Here is an 18,760-nt window from a genome sequence, read left to right on the forward strand (position 1 = left end):
ACATACTCTATTCAAATATCTTATTACAATTGTTAATTAGTAAACATAATATTGAACATTAATATTAATCTTGATATTAATCACAGTAATATTAATAAGTCATATTAATCTATAAATATTAAATATTAATAAAATATAATATAATATATTATTATTAAATTAACTATATTATAACATGATATAATATAAATCATATTACAAATTAATAAATACTAAAATAAAATGAGATATTTGAAACAAATCTCATTTAATTGAGATATATAATGTTTATATTAAATAATATTAAACATTTTCTTAAAATGAAATAATAATTAATATCCTTATATGAAGTAATATGACTTTTAAAAATCAAAAGATGCAACCTTTCAAACTATATGATATAATTTTCAAGTAGGAGAACATTGAGGGGACTTCAACATGGAATTGTAATAAAAAGGAGCAACGGCAGAGAGCAAGAATCATTATAGTGGTATCAGAGCATGGTCCTACCATCCTACGAGAAAATTTGAAGACAAGGAATTGAAGAATTTATCGCTGCAAACATCTGATACACCCAGCAATATAACTAAATGATATCAGCATGATACATACAGTTAATATTTGGTCCATGACTGCATATTTAGAAAATAATTCTCTGAGTGTTAACAGAAGTAACATTAATAAAAACGAGATATAATCAGCATACACTTGATCAGAAATAATAGGTCAACTGAGGAAACTAAGGAATGAACTGGGAAATTATCTACAGTAAAACTAATAGATTCAATATTTTATATACTACAGTAAGCACACATAGAGGGAGCAATTAAGAAGTTGCAGACCAGTCATCATCAAATCAGATCAGAAACACTAATATGCAATCACACATAGTGCCAGTATATACGATTAGCAAACAAGATAATTATAATCTAAGTCAAGGTGTAATGTCCCTGTTTTCGTCAGTGTCGCAGTTTGAAAGATCAGCCTATTATTGTGATCCTCGTAAGCTACTTATTGTGAATAGAGTGTCTTCTAATGCAATGGTTTGGCTTGGGAGGGTCTTGTCTTCTCCATTTTCAGTAAGCTACAAGTTGGTCTTCGTTTGGCTCAGATTGAATTTCACTTGGGTTTAGATTTGTATACTTATTAATTGTGGTAAGTCAGGTATTAATTGAGATGGACCCTTTCTATTTTTAGAAAGAACATTTGGTCACATGGAGAAATAATAGGTGTGACTCCTATTTAAAACGACATATTTAAATGATGAGTATTTTGGGAGTTATTATGTTTTTAGTGGCCAAATTATTATTAATCATTAAATGGCTTATTATAAAGTTATAATTTAACTTTATAATTTCACTTTAGGGTTGAGTCATCATTGAAAGGGGCCATTTATTTAATTAATTATAAGCCTAAGCCAAGTATTAAATGTTATAAAGTGAGTTGTGTTGGAAAGTTTCAAGAGCTAAGTTCTTTTGGTAAACTCTGCAGTTTCTGGAATTGAGTTCTTTTGGGAAACTTTTGGCAATAAAAGATTATAAATATGAGCTCGTTTCATTGGAAAAAGGCATCCAGTTATTTGATTATCTTATTTTGCTCTTGTTGTCTTTGTGACATTTCTGAGTCTAAAGTTTTATGCCCTTGCTGAGGTATAAGCATTTGAAGTTGGAGGAGTTCATTTGAATCACTGCTGAGGTATAGTGATTTCATTATATTCTGGATATTTGTTGCAACTCCCGTACTGTGTTTCTTGTGGCTGGCAGAATTGAGTGAACTAAGAATTATTGTGACTTCCTTTTGTTCATGTTGTTGCTAAGAAGTCAATTTTTGTGCTGTGAGTGTTACTGCAATTTAATTTGCATAATTGGGAAATTGTTTACAATCATCTCCTACGTATAGAGATCACTCTTGCATTTGGGCAAATTTGTGGTGTCTCCTTTACTGTACCTGTTGTTGCTAAGGGGACAATTTGTGTGAGGGTTTTTTGGAGTTGTAATATCTGTATAGAATGCCATACACATCAGCTGCTAGGGGTCATTCTGTGGTCTGCTTACAGGTGGCTCATTCTAATTGCTGCTAATATAGAAGGCAATCCAACTATTTGGCATCAATCCTCATTGATTCCAGGCATCCAACAATCTGTGTTTTGACATACCCCTTGCCTGCAAACCCTAGGCGATTCAAGTCTGTGATTCATCTACTGATTGCATCAGAATTTGGACATTTGATTTACCAGTTATCATCAAGTGATTGGGCCCAGTTTTTTCTCTGCTTGCTTAACGTCTTGAGCTCGGAGTTACATCTGCATTTTACTGTTAGATAAATACTGCTGTTGGAGTTGGAACTTGTGGCACGTGGGCAGGTTTATTGGCGAAATTGCATGCTGGTTAGTAAGCAATTTACAGAGGTGTGTAATCTACCTGGGCACCTTTGTAATTCCCTACAAATTCGGCATTTTTATTTGCTGCAATGTCAATACATTTCTCAGGTTTGCAATTCAATTGTTATTGTTAGATTTATTAGATTGTAATCAGAAACATCAATTGCAATTAATCACCATGTTGATATTGAGCTCAGTTGGATTGTGCATGTGAATTTTAATTGAATGAAGGGTTACAACTTTAAATTGTTAATCAGTCAATAGACTTTTGCTTATTTCAGCACTACCTTCAGTTGGGCATCTTATTGAAAATCATAACGAAAAATAACTAGTATGCAGAAAATTCTAAGAAGCGCCCGATTGGTGAAATCAAATGCTTGCTTGCAAAGTGTTTGACAAAACGTCAAACAACTACCTAGCATAAAAATTGGTGTGTGTCCAAGCTATAGCCAGCTAGAGTTATTACAGTGGTATCAGAGCGGTTTTCCTGCCAGCCTGCAGCAATTGGGCTTAGTATTTGATCATTGATTTGTTCAAGGTTGATAGCATTTGTTTGCTTTGGCATTCAATAGTTATGGATGGTGACAGGAGATTCATTCCGGATAGACATTATACCCACAGCAGACGTACTTCACCACCTAGGGATGAAAAACATGTGATACAGTCTGCTATTCTGAAACAATTGAATGTGTTAGTGAAGTTGAAACAAAATAACAAACGGATGACCCAACTGATTTCAAATCCGAGATTCGTGTGAAGCATGATATAACTTTTTTGAAGAGTGAAATGTGATGATATAGTGGCGGCTACATATGTGCGGGACATTTCTTAGGAAACATCACATGAATTAGACACAGTGGATGTGGACTGTGATGAGAATTCTTGTCGAGTCAAATGATGTAGTTGTTGGCATGAGTTCCTAGGATCATGCATTTTATAGCGATTTTGTGATAGTGGGAGTAGAAGCATGCGATGATATAGTCATATCCGCAGCTACTTCTATGCCAGTTGAGCATCTATTGAACAGTTTAGCGATATGCATGTGTTGTTGATGTGTGTTCTAATTATAGCACACGTCATTGATGATGAGGTGAGCGATGTTAAGGTAGAGTCATTACAATTTAGATCGGCACAGTGGTAAGGTTCACTTCATGGACAATCCTATGTTCGAAATGGATGCAGCATTGTCACATGAAAATCCTCTTTTTGAGGTTGATGTTGATCACCAACCTGAGTGGAGTTGGACTCAGTTTTCACCATCTGCAGATTCGGTTCAGTTTTCCATTGCGGCAGTTGGTGATGTTTCTGCGTCCACATATTTTGACGTGGCTACACCTGTTGTTGATACAATTGGCATGAGTACATATGGTTCTCTTGTAGTTGTGTCTTTTTCAGGGATTGTTGGTGATGATCATGATTCCAATCTAGTATATATTATGTGGGTGGTGACCGGGAAGAAGAGTATATTGAGATTTCATGTGGAGTTGTCTTTTGTTGATATCTGAATTCCTACATCATCAACATAGGTTTTGAATTCGATGCTACACGTTATGTTGTTGGTCCTGATGATGTTAGTGGTACGTAATTGGTTTAGTGTTGACAGGGGTGTCACGTACTTCTTCATTTGGGATCAAATGGAGGTTGGAGTTCACTGTGTTGCCAAATTGCTTGAGGAAAAGCAATCTCTCTCAGGGAGGGAGGACTGTAATGTCCCCATTTTCACCAACATCGGAATTTGAGAGATTAGCCTATTATTATAATCCTCGTAGGTTAATTATTGTGAATAGAGTGTCTTCTAAGGCAGTGGCCTGGCTTGGGAGGGTCTTGTCTTCTCCACTTTCAGTAAGCTACAGGTTGGTGTTCATTTGGCTCAGAATGAATTTCATTTGGGCTTAGATTTGTGTACTTACTATTTGTGGTAATTCAGGTGTTAATTGAGATGGACCCTTTCTATTTTTAGAAAGTACATTTGGTCACATGGAGAAATAATAAGTGTGACTCCTATTTCAGACAACATATTTAAATGATGAGTGTTTTGAGAGTTATTATATTTTTAGTGGCCAAATTATTATTAAATCATTAAATGGCTTATTATAAAGTTATAACTTAACTTTATCATTTCACTTAAGTTGAGGGTTGAATCATCATTGGAAGGAGACATTTATTTAATTAATTATATGCCTAAGCCAAGTATTAAATGTTATAAAGTGAGTTGTGTTGGAAAGTTTCAAGAGCTGAGATCTTTTGGGAAACTCTACAGTTTTTGGAGTTGTCATTTTAGGAAACTCTTGGCATTAAAGGATTATAAATATGAGCTCATTTCATTGGAAAACGGCATCCAATTATTTGATTATTTTATTTTGCTCTTGTTGTCTTTGTGACATTTCTGAGGCTAAAGTTTTATGCCCTTGCTAAGGTATAAGGGTTTGAAGTTGGAGTTCATTTGAATCATTGCTCAGGTATAGTGATTTCATTATATTCTAGATATTTGTTGTAACTCTCGTACTGTGTTTCCTATGGCTGGAAGAATTGACTGAACTGAGAATTATTGTGACTTCTTTCTGTTCATGTTGTTGCTCAGAAGCCAATTTTTGTGCTGTGAGTGTTATTGCAATTTACTTTGCATAATTGGGAAATTGTTTACAATCATCTCCTACCTGAGTAGAGACCACTCTTGCATTTGGGCAAATTTGTGGTGTCTCCTTTACTGTACCTGTTGTTGCTAAGGGATGATTTGTTTGAGGGTTTTTTGGAGTTGTAATATCTGTGTAGAATGCCATATACATCAGCTGCTAAGCATCGCTCTGTGGTCTGCATACAGGCGGCCCATTCTAATTGCTGCTGGTGTAGGAGGTAATCCAACTATTTGGCATCAATCATCATTGATTCCAAGCATCCAACAATCTGTGTTTTGACATACCTCTTGCCTGCAAACCCTCGGTGATTCAAGTCTGCAATTCATCTACTGCTTACATCAGAATTTGGGCATTTGATTTACCAGTTATCATCAAGTGATTGAGTCCAGTTTTTTATCTGCTTGCTTAACGTCTGGAGCTGGGAGTTTACATCTGCATTTTACTGTCAGATAACTACTGCTGTTGGAGATAGAACCTGTGGCACCTGGGCAGGTTTATTGGCGACATTTCATGGTGGTTAGTAAGCAATTTACAGGGGTGTCTAATCTGCCTGGGCGCCTTTGTAATTCCCCACAAATTCGGCATTTTCATTTGCTGCAACGTCAATACATTTCTGAGGTTTTGCAATTCAATTATTATTGCTAAATTTATTAGATTTTAATCAGAAACATCAATTGCAATTAATCACCATGTTGATATTGAGGTCAGTTGGATTGTGAATGTGAATTTGAATTAAATGAAGGGTTGCAACTTTAAATTGTAAATCAGTCAACAGACTTTTGCATATTTCAGCACTACCTTCAGTTGGGCATCTTATTGAAAATCATAAGGAAAAATAACTAGCATTCAGCAAATTCTAAGAAGAGCCCGATTGGTGAAATAAAATGCTTTCTTGCAAAGTGTTTGACAAAATGTCAAACAACTACCTAGCATAGAAAATTGGTGTCCAAGCTATAGCCAGCTAGGGACGGAAAGCATCAGCTTCCAAAGTCATATGTAACGGATAAGCAAACCAATAACGTATCAAACAACAAACATGTTCAAATTTGTTCAACAATAAATCATCAAAAGAGTATGGCATATAGTGGGCATTAAGGACATCTAAAAAGGTTTATGAAAGACAAAAGGAGAAGTCAATACCAGCCAATTTCATTAGTAATACGATAACAATAAAAATAATAATAATAATAATAAGGAGCCGCTATACCTGAAGTCAAATATATTCATGGACTTGGGGTTGGCACTAATATTGGTTATTAACAACGACCTACATGTATTATTGAGTATAGAACAAAAGAAAGGCTCCCAAGATGTCTAACTTCATGAGATACGATGATTACAGTCTTTGCTCTAAATAGGTTATAGTCATGCGTTAAGGTATCGTGGCACACCATTGCTATTTATAATGAACATCTTAGAGCACATGTTGTTCAACAAATGATTTAAATTGCATGCAAAATATGGAATGGCAGTTAAGTTACATCCATATTATTTGACAAAATGTCGGCAGGTCACTTGGGAATTCTTCTTACTAAATCTCTATTCAAGAAATTATCTGAGCCAATGTATAGTTTGGTTCAATCAAACAGATGCATTTGGTTGGTACAAATCCACAGACCATATTATTGGCAGGTCACCTTTCTCCTGCACAAATCAAGATCCTTGAACCAGCATACGGGCAGTACAATATATCAGAACAAGAAAGTGTTCAATGCATAGTTAAATGTATTCAAGACCAGCATACATTTTCTCTTGTTGAGATTGCCACATCATAAGTAATGCCTCTATAGTTACAAAGCAGTATCTATGATAATTGTAACTATCTTGCACATATTGTCTTAAACATTATGGGTTCAGAGTTCATATAGATGATAATGGTTGATTAAAGATAGTCTCCACCATATAGCAATGTCCTCTTTAGGAGGAGAGTCATATCATACTTATTGTTTGACAGTAAAATTCTTACAAATTAATATTTATTAACATCAAGGAAACAAACATTTACATTGACCAATTTTCCATTTGTCTAACTGGACAAACTAAGGATGTTATACCCTACAATTTCACACATCATATTCAATACATATATTCATAAACAAAGGAATTGTATGCAAGTTCTAGAAGAAGTCTCTTACAACTGAAATTATAGAAATTTGTTCCAAATTCCTAAGGATTCTAGAAGGGACATTACAAGGAAAATATATTGTAGTGACCCGAACCAGCACTATAATGTTTGAACCAGGTTTTTCCATTTTCCCCTTAATGCTAACCCCAGAATATAAACCTTGTAATTAAATAACCAGCAAAGGTGAACAACAGATGATAACTCGGAAAGATGTTTCTGCAACTCTTAAATATAATATTCAAAAATACATACACAAGAAGAAGAAACACGAACAACAAATAAAGGCCAAAACTCACTCCAATCACTCTGTCTTCTTCAAAATGGCATTAAAGGTGCAAGCATATGAAAATGCAATACAAATCAAAGTACTAAACCAGTAACTTTCCACAACTCCGAAGTACGTTGTTGCATTAGATATCAACAATACCATAACCAGCAACTTCTAGATAACTCCTAAAATGTTATTGTATTATACAACAACAATACAATAACCAACAAACTATAAATCCAATCTTAAACACAGTTCTACAGTCAAATTGGAAAACTTAAGAGAAGAACTTGTAAGCACAACCGAGACACCTGAATTGATATCTCCCCTGGCAATGGGTTTTCATCCACTGCCTGCCTGCACGAGGGGCTATGTCCTCACACTGGCTGAAAACTAAAGCTTTCTGAAAACCCTCACAAGGGAGAACTAGAGATCTGAATAATAAATCAAGCATACCAACAATTAGCCTCTTTATTGTCAGTAAATGTATAATGTAGCCGACAAGTAGAGTAGTATCCGAATGGGCGTGTGACGCTTGAGTCACCCCTTCAGAAAGGTATATGTACACGTCCGAGATGGACTTTGGAATCATTGTGGTGGAAATCATCGATTGATCATTGTACTCATTGTAATTGGACTGTAATCTGCAAGTGCATACATGAATAAAGTACCTATTCTGAATTGAATCGCGTTATACATGTGTTGAACTTCTTACCCTATATGGTAAACATTTGGCGCCATTGCCAGACGTACCTGGAACGAACGAATGATATGAAGATTAATGTTGAATTTGCCAAACAAGGATCGGAACAAAGTAAAAGATAAAAATGAACTAAGTACAGTAAAAGAAATTTTAATTTTAACACAGCAAGCAGAGCGCAAACAGAGACTTCAGCAGATTTCCGAGGGGCATCGAAGAGGTGAAGAGGCATAGATGGAGGGAGTGCATTCACTTAGCAAGCTGAAGAGTGCCGAGGAATTGCTGGAAGAAACTCGACAACACTTGAATTTGGTGGAGGAAACAAGGGAAGAGTTCCTTAACCTGTATACACCGAGGGGAGAGTGTCCGAACGGAAGGGAAGCAACTTGCATGGCTCGGAGTGCCGAGGGAGCATGAGTGTGGAGTGATCTCTTCGTTCCTGATACACCAGATGAATGGATACAGGCGGAGAATAGAACATCACTTGAAGACTTTTCACCAGACAACGCGGTTGTTGGAAACAAGACTGTTATACAGAACAACGCGGAAGTCCTGAACAGCACGAAAGTCCTGAACAGTGCGGGAGCACAAAATAGCGCGGGAGCACAGCACAACGCGGCACAGAACAGCACGGGAGTCCAGAATAGCGTGAGAGTGTAGAACAGCGCAGGAGTCCAGAACAGCGCGAGAGCTCAGAACAATGCGGGTACACAAGTACCTCAGAATCAAAGGCAAGTAACGATGGCTGGCCCTAAAGAAAAGTTACCCAAGTTTCACAATGATGGTTCAGCAGACCCTATCAGACATTGTAAAACGTGTGAAACCGTATGGATGGAAAATGGTGTGACGGATGAGGATGATTGGGTAAGACAATTTCCAGCGACCCTACGGGGTGTGGCGATAGATTGGTTTTCTAACGCCAGTTCTCAGAAACTTAATACATGGGAGAATGTTAAAAAAAAATTATAGCAGAATGCAGATTGCTCCGAGATGATAATGAAATAGTGGCAAAAATCTACAACACCAAACAAGGAAAGAATGAGACAGTCCGAACTTATGCCAGGCGACTGAAAGAATTGATCGGAAAGATGGAGTCAACCAGCAGATGGGTTGAAAAAATGGTGGTTCGTGGAGGGGCTACGATCGGCTCTTAAAAAGAAAATGAGGATTGTACCACTTGCATCATACACCAATGCGTACACTCATGCCATGGATTTGGAAAGCGAACAGAAGATGAGTAAGAAGAAGAAACATAAGTCCTCTGATTCGGATGATTCATCCTCGGAGAGTAGTAGTAGTGATGAGGAATCGAACAAGAAGGTGAAAGCGCTACAGAAAGACATGCTGCGGATGATGAAAGAATTCAAAAATTTGAAAAAGAATCCAGATACAGTAAAAGGAGAACTGTGGTGCACAGATTGCAACGAGGACAGCCATACGAAGGGTTCATGCCCAAAGAAGCAATTTTGTGACATCTGCAAGGTGGCAGGGCATTCCCTGAAAGAGTGCCCGTTTAACTTGAAAGCAAAGGGACACCAACAGGTGTTACTCATGCAGGAAGCGTCGAACAATAGCAACAACGTGGGCAATGATGCAACTTCAGGTGGCTATCGAAATAATAATAGATGCAGAAGGGGTGGAAACAATAACAATAACAATGGAGGCCGGACTAGAATACAATATGATGCGAGTGGACGGCTGATAATACAGTGTCGGGCATGTAATCTTTGGGGTCACTTCGTGAGGGACTGTACTATGAAGGAGACACCGCAACTACTATGCAGATGGTGTGGTCCAGGAGACCATGAAGATTCAAAATGTCCAAAACAAAGCATAAATTAATTAAGTATTGAAACAAGTAATGAGAATGTGTTGGCGATCACGCAGGAGCAAGCGAGGAAGGCAAAATATCCGAATGCGGAAGAAGAGAAGGAGAGGTTACAAAAAGCCCGAACAGAGATAGAGAAGCATATGAAAGCAGAGAAGTCACAAGTAAAAGACACTGCTGAAACTCCGAAAAGAAACTTGGCGGAACAAAACATGGTGAAACAGATAATGCAAACGGAAGTGCCAATTAAATTAAATGATCTTCTCACCATGCCACAGTTGCGTACGGCTATTATAAATATGACACTGTCCCCGAGAGTGACGGAGGAAGCAAAGGATAGTAAGGAAACAACCACAACAACAACAACAGAACCGATGTTATTAGCACTTACGACAGGTAGACACCCAGCAGTGGTGGAGATGGGCATTCTGGGTACAGTGCTAATGGATACAATAGTAGATGGAGGATCAGGAGTGAATGTGCTACCGGAAGATATCTGGAAAAAACTTGGACAACCAACACTATGGCCACCCACCTTTTAGTTACTTACAACAGATCAACATGAGATAAAACCCTTGGGCACTCTAATGGTGCAGCCGGTAACAATTGGAACACAACCATTTTTACTGGATTTTGTAGTCATTCCATTTAAGAGAAGAGGGTACGACACCATCCTAGGATGGGGGTGGCTGATGCAAGCCAAGGTAAAGCATGATTGGAAAAGGAACACCCTGTCAATGGAGAAAGGAGGTAGGAGATTTATAATCGATTTGCATACACAGATGGTAGGAGAAGAAGCCGCGTCGTCGAACTTAGAAGGCGAAGGCGAGAATGACGACAAAGGGAAAAGGAGGATGGAACCAAATGATGAAGGGGTATTGAGATTAGGAGTGTCAACTGATGACGACCTAGATTCAGTAAACGGATTGCTACACTGGCAAATAGAAGACTATGAGGTCTTTCTGAGCTGCAATATTTTGAGTATCGAGGAAGGGAAAGAAGGCCATGAGTTTTCGAAAGAGTACAGTGAATTGAAGGAGGGAGAAGCGCAGGTGGATGAAACACCTGCCTATACATTCAGTAAAGATAAGCCAATAAAGTATGAAGAGCCAACAGTGAAAGCAATGAACCTGGGTGATCAGGAAAATTCGAAGAACATTCTGGTAGGAGATGATTGGAACCCAGTACTGAAGGCGGCAGCATTCAAAATATTCATGGAGTATAAAGATGTTTTTGCTTGGACATATAAGGACTTAAAAGGAGTACCACTAGAGCTATGTGTCCACCGGATACCATTAATCGAACGTGCGGTATATGTACAGAAGCGACTGTATCGAAGGAATATGAACTATTCAGCATGGGCCGTCGAAGTTACACAAGCAAGGAGGAAGGCATGGCACGACAAGCACCTAAAATTGAACAACTTTCAACCCGGTCAATTGGTACTGAAGTATAATGGGCGAAATGAAATAAGGCCTAGAAAATTTAAAGTCAAATGGGTTGGACCATACAAGATACGGGAAGTTGGATATAACGGAGCAATTAAACTATGGACACTGGACGGAAAAGAGATTCCAGATGCTGTAAATGGATCAAAGTTGAAAATATACAGTGAAAGGAAGGATTCTCCACGGACAAATAATTGAACAAAGAAAAAATGTCTGTAAATAGTGTATATATGTATAATATTAAAGTCGAATATAGTTTAAAATATCAAGTGATAAACTGTAAAAGTATGAAGTGATAAAATAATGAAACATGAAAAATAAAATGTATTGGAATTTTGAATATTAAATGGGGGAAACAAAAGCCTGTAGCACAACTGTAGAAGACATCATCAGAAGAAAAGGTATGAAGAAAAATGGAGCAAAATCGCAAAATAATAATAAAGGGAGAAAACAATAATAAAGTGAGTTTACAAAGAATGGAAAAGGAGTCTTTGATGATCGTATGGCATTCCTTTATGACCATACGAACTCAAGGTTTAAACTATAATGAAGACCGTACAGCTAATTGGACGACTTGAAAAATACTGGAGGAGAACCGTATGGCCTTGAAGGGAATTGGGAAGTAGTTTGCATGACTGTACAGCCTTACTGGATGACCGTACGACCCCTAGATGACCGTACGGCCTTGAGGCTTTGGTGTTGCTAGTGACCGTACGCTGATAAAGCAATTGAAGGAGAGATTCTACAGGGTTCATTCATCAATGTCGAGACATCAAACACCATTCGTCTGAGCCAGTATGGCGGTTTATGCTTATGTTTCGGTATATTTCCTCTGAATCTTGCAGAACCTTGTATTCGAGGCAGATTTCTTTTGAGATCTTTTCACAGGTGTTTCTAGAACCTTGTGCGTTCGGCTTGTTGTGCCAGAATTAAATTTTCTTGCGTAGTACGGATTCCATCTTTTCCCTTGACCTTATTTCGATCCTTGTTAAGCTGATTTGGCATTAATCTTAATTCCTCCCACCTTCAGGACCTCAACAGGTGTTTCTAGCACAGGCAGCTTCCACGTCAGGAGGGAACGGAAATGCAAACATTGATGGTGCCACTTCGGGTGGGTACAGGAATAATAGCAAAGGGCAAAACAACAATAACAATGCGAACAATAACAATAATAATGGCGGGAGTCAAATTCAGTATGATGTGAACGGACAGCCAATCGTTCAATGCCGAACATATAATTTGTGGGGTCATTTTGCACGGGATTGTACAACGGAAAACACACCGAAATTATTATGCAGATGGTGCAGACCTGGTGATCATGAAGATGCCAAATGTCCAAAATCTGGAGTCAACTTGATCACTATCGGGACGGCTGAAGAAGAGGTGTTGGCAATCACACAAAGGCAAGCAAAAGAGTACCCGGACCCGGCGAAGGATAAGAGGAAATTTGCGGAAGCACGGGTAGAGATTGAAAAAGCATCACAACCGGAAATATCTCAGTTGAAGGACACCACCAACACTTCGGCAAGGAATTCTGCAAAACAAAACATAGTACGAAAAATTTTGCAGACAAAGGTACCAGTCAAGATAAATGATTTGCTTCTCACGATGCCCCAGCTTCGATCCGCTCTCACAAATATTGCACTAGCTTCGAGGATACCAGGAGAACAAGGTAGAGGGAAGGAAACTGATGCAGGCGGAGAAGACCAAATGTTGCTAGCCCTCACATCTGGCCGGCATCCCACGATTGTCGAGATGGGGATTCTCGGACATGTTCTCATAGACACAATAGTCGACGGAGGGTCCGGTGTAAATGTCTTACCGGAGGAGACCTGGAAAAAATTGGGACAACCAACCTTGTTGCCCCCTACATTTCAGTTGCTCACAGCAAACCAACACGACATTAAACCTCTGGGCGTACTCATGGCACAGCCGGTGATGATTGGCACACAGTCGTTACCGTTGGACTTTGTCGTAATCCCGTTGAAGAGAAAAGGATATGACGCTATCCTTGGCTGCGGATGGCTTATTCAAGCCAGAGTAAGACACGATTAGAAGAACACCTTGTCACTCGAAAGTAAAGGCCGGCAATTTGTTATTGATCTACACACCCAAATGGCCGAGGAAGAGGCCCTGTCATCAGAGTCCAAGGGAGAGGAGGATGAAGGAAGAAAATGTATGAAACCAGATCAAGAGGGAGTCCTGCGATTGGACGAAGGATCAACAGATGACAACTTGGATTCGGTCAACGGTCTCTACCACTAGCAAATAGAGGACTACGAACTGTTTCACAGCTGCAATGTACTGTCAATGGAGGAAGGTCCGCGCGGGAGAACAGTTGAGATCGCCGGTGTGGGAGAATAGTCCGCCAGTGTGGGATAACAGTCCGCCGGTGTGGGAGTGCAGAGCGCCAGTGTGGGAGTACAGATCGCCGGTGTGGGAGACCAGTCCACTGGTGTGGGATTGCAGACCGCCGATGTGGGAGTGCAAAGCCACGGTGTGGGAGTGAACAGCGACAGTGTTGCAGGACTGAGCAACACCTGTTTACAAAAACCAATTGTGATGGTGGGACCAAAAGAAAAACTGCCGAAGTTCGATGGCGATGGTACGGTCGATCCCATTCGACACTACAAAACATGTGAAACAATCTGGAGGGCAAATGGCATAACTGATGAAGATGACTAGATCAGGCAATTTTTGGCCACCCTATTTGGAGTGGCAATTGACTGGTTTACTAGTACAGATTTGCAGAAGCTAGACAGTTGGAATAACATTAAAAAGGAGTTTCTAGCCGAATTTCAACTGTTGCACGATGATAATGAAATGGTAGCAGAGATCTTCAATACTAAGCAAGGGAAGAATGAAACTGTCTGTGTTTATGCCAAGAAATTAAAAGACTTGATAAACAAAATGGAAAATAAGTCGGCAGATGGACTTCAAAAAAGATGGTTCGTGGAAGGTCTACACCCAAACTTGCGGAAGAAAATGAAAATTGTGCTGCCATCGTCATATACGGAAGCTTATAACAGAGCATTGAACCTTGAAAGTGAGCAGAAGACAAAGAAGAAGAAGAAGACTAGCTCATCGGATTCGGATAACGACAAGCCTTTCGGAGAAGACAGCAGCAACGATGAAGATAGCAGCAAGAAGGTCCGCGCCCTATAGAAGGACATGATCCGCATGATGGAGTTTAAAAATATGCAGAAGGAGACAAAGGGCAGTGAGTTGTAGTGCACGGAGTGTAAGACCGATGGTCATACTAAAGGGTCTTGTCCAAAGAACCAATTTTGCGACATCTGCCAGATCATGGGACATCCCACAAAAGAATGTCCCTTCAACATGAAAACCAGAGGACCTCAACAGGTGTTTCTAGCACAGGCAGCTTCCACGTCAGGAGGGAACGAAAATGCAAACATTGATGGTGCCACTTCGGGTGGGTACAGGAATAATAGCAAAGGGCAAAACAACAATAACAATGCGAACAATAACAATAATAATGGCGGGAGTCAAATTCAGTATGATGTGAATGGACAACCAATCGTTCAATGCCGAACATATAATTTGTGGGGTCATTTTGCAGGATTGTACAACGGAAAACACACCGAAATTATTATGCAGATGGTGCAGACCTGGTGATCATGAAGATGCCAAATGTCCAAAATCTGGAGTCAACTTGATCACTATCGGGACGGCTGAAGAAGAGGTGTTGGCAATCACACAAAGGCAAGCAAAAGAGTACCCGGACCCGGCGAAGGATAAGAGGAAATTTGCGGAAGCACGGGTAGAGATTGAAAAAGCATCACAATGGGAAGATAGCAGCAAGAAGGTCCGCGCCCTACAGAAGGACATGATCTGCATGATGGAGTTTAAAAATATGCAGAAGGAGACAAAGGGCAGTGAGTTGTAGTGCACGGAGTGTAAGACCGACGGTCATACTAAAGGGTCTTGTCCAAAGAACCAATTTTGCGACATCTGCCAAATCATGGGACATCCCACAAAAGAATGTCCCTTCAACATGAAAACCTGAGGACCTCAACAGGTGTTTCTAGCACAGGCAGCTTCCACGTCAGGAGGGAACGGAAATGCAAACATTGATGGTGCCACTTCGGGTGGGTACAGGAATAATAGCAAAGGGCAAAACAACAATAACAATGCGAACAATAACAATAATAATGGCGGGAGTCAAATTCAGTATGATGTGAACGGACAGCCAATCGTTCAATGCCGAACATATAATTTGTGGGGTCATTTTGCACGGGATTGTACAACGGAAAACACATCGAAATTATTATGCAGATGGTGCAGACCTGGTGATCATGAAGATGCCAAATGTCCAAAATCTGGAGTCAACTTGATCACTATCGGGACGACTGAAGAAGAGGTGTTGGCAATCACACAAAGGCAAGCAAAAGAGTACCCGGACCCGGCGAAGGATAAGAGGAAATTTGCGGAAGCACGGGTAGAGATTGAAAAAGCATCACAATGGGAAGATAGCAGCAAGAAGGTCCGCGCCCTACAGAAGGACATGATCTGCATGATGGAGTTTAAAAATATGCAGAAGGAGACAAAGGGCAGTGAGTTGTAGTGCACGGAGTGTAAGACCGACGGTCATACTAAAGGGTCTTGTCCAAAGAACCAATTTTGCGACATCTGCCAGATCATGGGACATCCCACAAAAGAATGTCCCTTCAACATGAAAACCTGAGGACCTCAACAGGTGTTTCTAGCACAGGCAGCTTCCACGTCAGGAGGGAACGGAAATGCAAACATTGATGGTGCCACTTCGGGTGGGTACAGGAATAATAGCAAAGGGCAAAACAACAATAACAATGCGAACAATAACAATAATAATGGCGGGAGTCAAATTCAGTATGATGTGAACGAACAGCCAATCGTTCAATGCCGAACATATAATTTGTGGGGTCATTTTGCACGGGATTGTACAATGGAAAACACACCGAAATTATTATGCAGATGGTGCAGACCTGGTGATCATGAAGATGCCAAATGTCCAAAATCTGGAGTCAACTTGATCACTATCGGGACGGCTGAAGAAGAGGTGTTGGCAATCACACAAAGGCAAGCAAAAGAGTACCCGGACCCGGCGAAGGATAAGAGGAAATTTGCGGAAGCACGGGTAGAGATTGAAAAAGCATCACAACCGGAAATATCTCAGTTGAAGGACACCACCGACACTTCGGCAAGGAATTCTGCAAAACAAAACATAGTACGAAAAATTTTGCAGACAGAGGTACCAGTCAAGATAAATGATTTGCTTCTCACGATGCCCCAGCTCCGATCCGCTCTCACAAATATTGCACTAGCTTCGAGGATACCAGGAGAACAAGGTAGAGGGAAGGAAACTGATGCAGGCGGAGAAGACCAAATGTTGCTAGCCCTCACATCTGGCCGGCATCACGATTGTCGAGATGGGGATTCTCGGACATGTTCTCATAGACACAATAGTCGACGGAGGGTCCGGTGTAAATGTCTTACCGGAGGAGACTTGGAAAAAATTGGAACAACCAACCTTGTTGCCCCCTACATTTCAGTTGCTCACAGCGGACCAACACGACATTAAACCTCTGGGAGTACTCATGGCACAGCCGGTGATGATTGGCACACAGTCGTTACCGTTGGACTTTGTCGTAATCCCGTTGAAGAGAAAAGGATATGACGCTATCCTTGGCTGCGGATGGCTTATTCAAGCCAGAGTAAGACACGATTGGAAGAACACCTTGTCACTCGAAAGTAAAGGCCGGCAATTTGTTATTGATCTACACACCCAAATGGCCGAGGAAGAGGCCCTGTAATCAGATTCCAAGGGAGAGGAGGATGAAGGAAGAAAATGTATGAAACCAGATCAAGAGGGAGTCCTGCGATTGGACGAAGGATCAACAGATGACAACTTGGATTCGGTCAACGGTCTCTACCACTAGCAAATAGAGGACTACGAACTGTTTCACAGCTGCAATGTACTGTCAATGGAGGAAGGTCCGCGCGGGAATGAATTTCCAAAGGAGTTTATTGAGGTAAAGGAGGGGGAGGCATCGTTGGATGTTACACCCGCTCATACATTTAGTGAGGGGGAGACAATTAAGTATAATGAAGCCACACTGCAAACAATGAATTTGGGAGATGAGGCTGATGAGTCAACTTCGAAAAAAGTGGAGCTGCAGCAGAATGAATCAGAGAAGGAGATCGAGGTTATTGTGAAAACAGTGACAAAGCAAGAGCTCTCGGAGAAAATGGAGATCAATGAAATGGTGGAGAAAAAAATTGAGAATGAAGAAAGCGAGGGCAAGCGTAAGAAGAGTAAGAAAAGAAAGCGAGCGAACAAAGTAAAAGGAAAAGTGAACAAAATCACAAAGGAAGATAGAGAAGGGAAGAAAATACCACTGGAAGTAAAGAAGAAAACCATAGTGGAAGGACATGTGAAGAAAATCACAGAGGAAGATGGAGAAGTAAAGAAAATCACACAGGGAGAAGGACAACTGAAGACAACGAAGGTTGATGGAGAAGTAGAGAAGAAACCAGAGGATGATCAAAGAGTGAGTTGAGTCTGCCCAGACAAGGGTCCCGCAGACACCTTTTTCACGGGTTGTGTCTCTGCAGGAAGTCTTTTGTTCCCCGCGGCCTGCCCTTATCTTCCGCGGACTTTTGTTATGCGGATGGCTTTCTATTCTCCACGGATTGCATCGTGGTGTTTGCGGGGGCATCTTGTCCATTGGCGGCTTCACTTTTTCAACCATAGCGTAGTGAGGCTTTTTCCTGTCTTCCGCGGATTCTTCTGCAGGGTGCATTGTGATTGCGGGTTGTCCTCATTCTTCCTCGGTGGCATCTTCTTCCACCCCCGATGGTGTTCTTTCTTTCACAATTTCCTTGGATGGCTCCCTAGTTCAGCAGGTGGCGTTGTTATGTGTCTTATGTCTCCCTCATCGTTGTAGGATGGCGAGGTCAGAAGGCAAAATTGAGTTATTGTACTTATTCAATTTTTATCTTTTTTAAAAGAGGGAAAAAAAAAAAGGAAAAAAAGGAAGTAAAAAGAAGGAAAAGTTGAGAAAATGAGTGTGCCTGCGGGCAACCCCTACGGACTGCTACTCTGCGGGCAAGCTGTCTTGCGGGCATCATTCCGCGGGTATCCTCTTCCCACGGGCTCAGGCCCCACGAAACTAGGCTTCCCGCAGATATGTCTGTGGACCTTCTTCTTCCCACGCTCATGGAGTCCATTTTTCGCGGGCTTCTTTTCGGCAATTTCTTCCTTTTCTGTGTGGTTCTTTTTGGCTTTCCGCGACTTTTCTCCCACGGGCTTTCTATGTTCTTCCGCAGACTTCTCTTCCGTGAGTTTTTCTATTCTCCTCCTCAGATCTTCCATTCTTCTGCACGATCTGAATCA

At 40.5% G+C, this 18,760-nt stretch overlaps 1 protein-coding gene across 1 annotated transcript in view; it reads right to left on the minus strand.

The window, feature by feature from the left end:
- The window catches only part of LOC149535231 (RNA-binding (RRM/RBD/RNP motifs) family protein), a 148,739-nt gene that overhangs the window by 14,297 nt on the left and 115,682 nt on the right, over positions 1 to 18,760 (minus strand). The window lies entirely within an intron of this gene.

Source organism: Cupressus sempervirens, chromosome 10 (assembly GCF_028749045.1).
Source record: "Cupressus sempervirens isolate cs-2001-9-10 chromosome 10, ASM2874904v1, whole genome shotgun sequence".
Taxonomy (NCBI): Eukaryota; Viridiplantae; Streptophyta; class Pinopsida; order Cupressales; family Cupressaceae; genus Cupressus; species Cupressus sempervirens.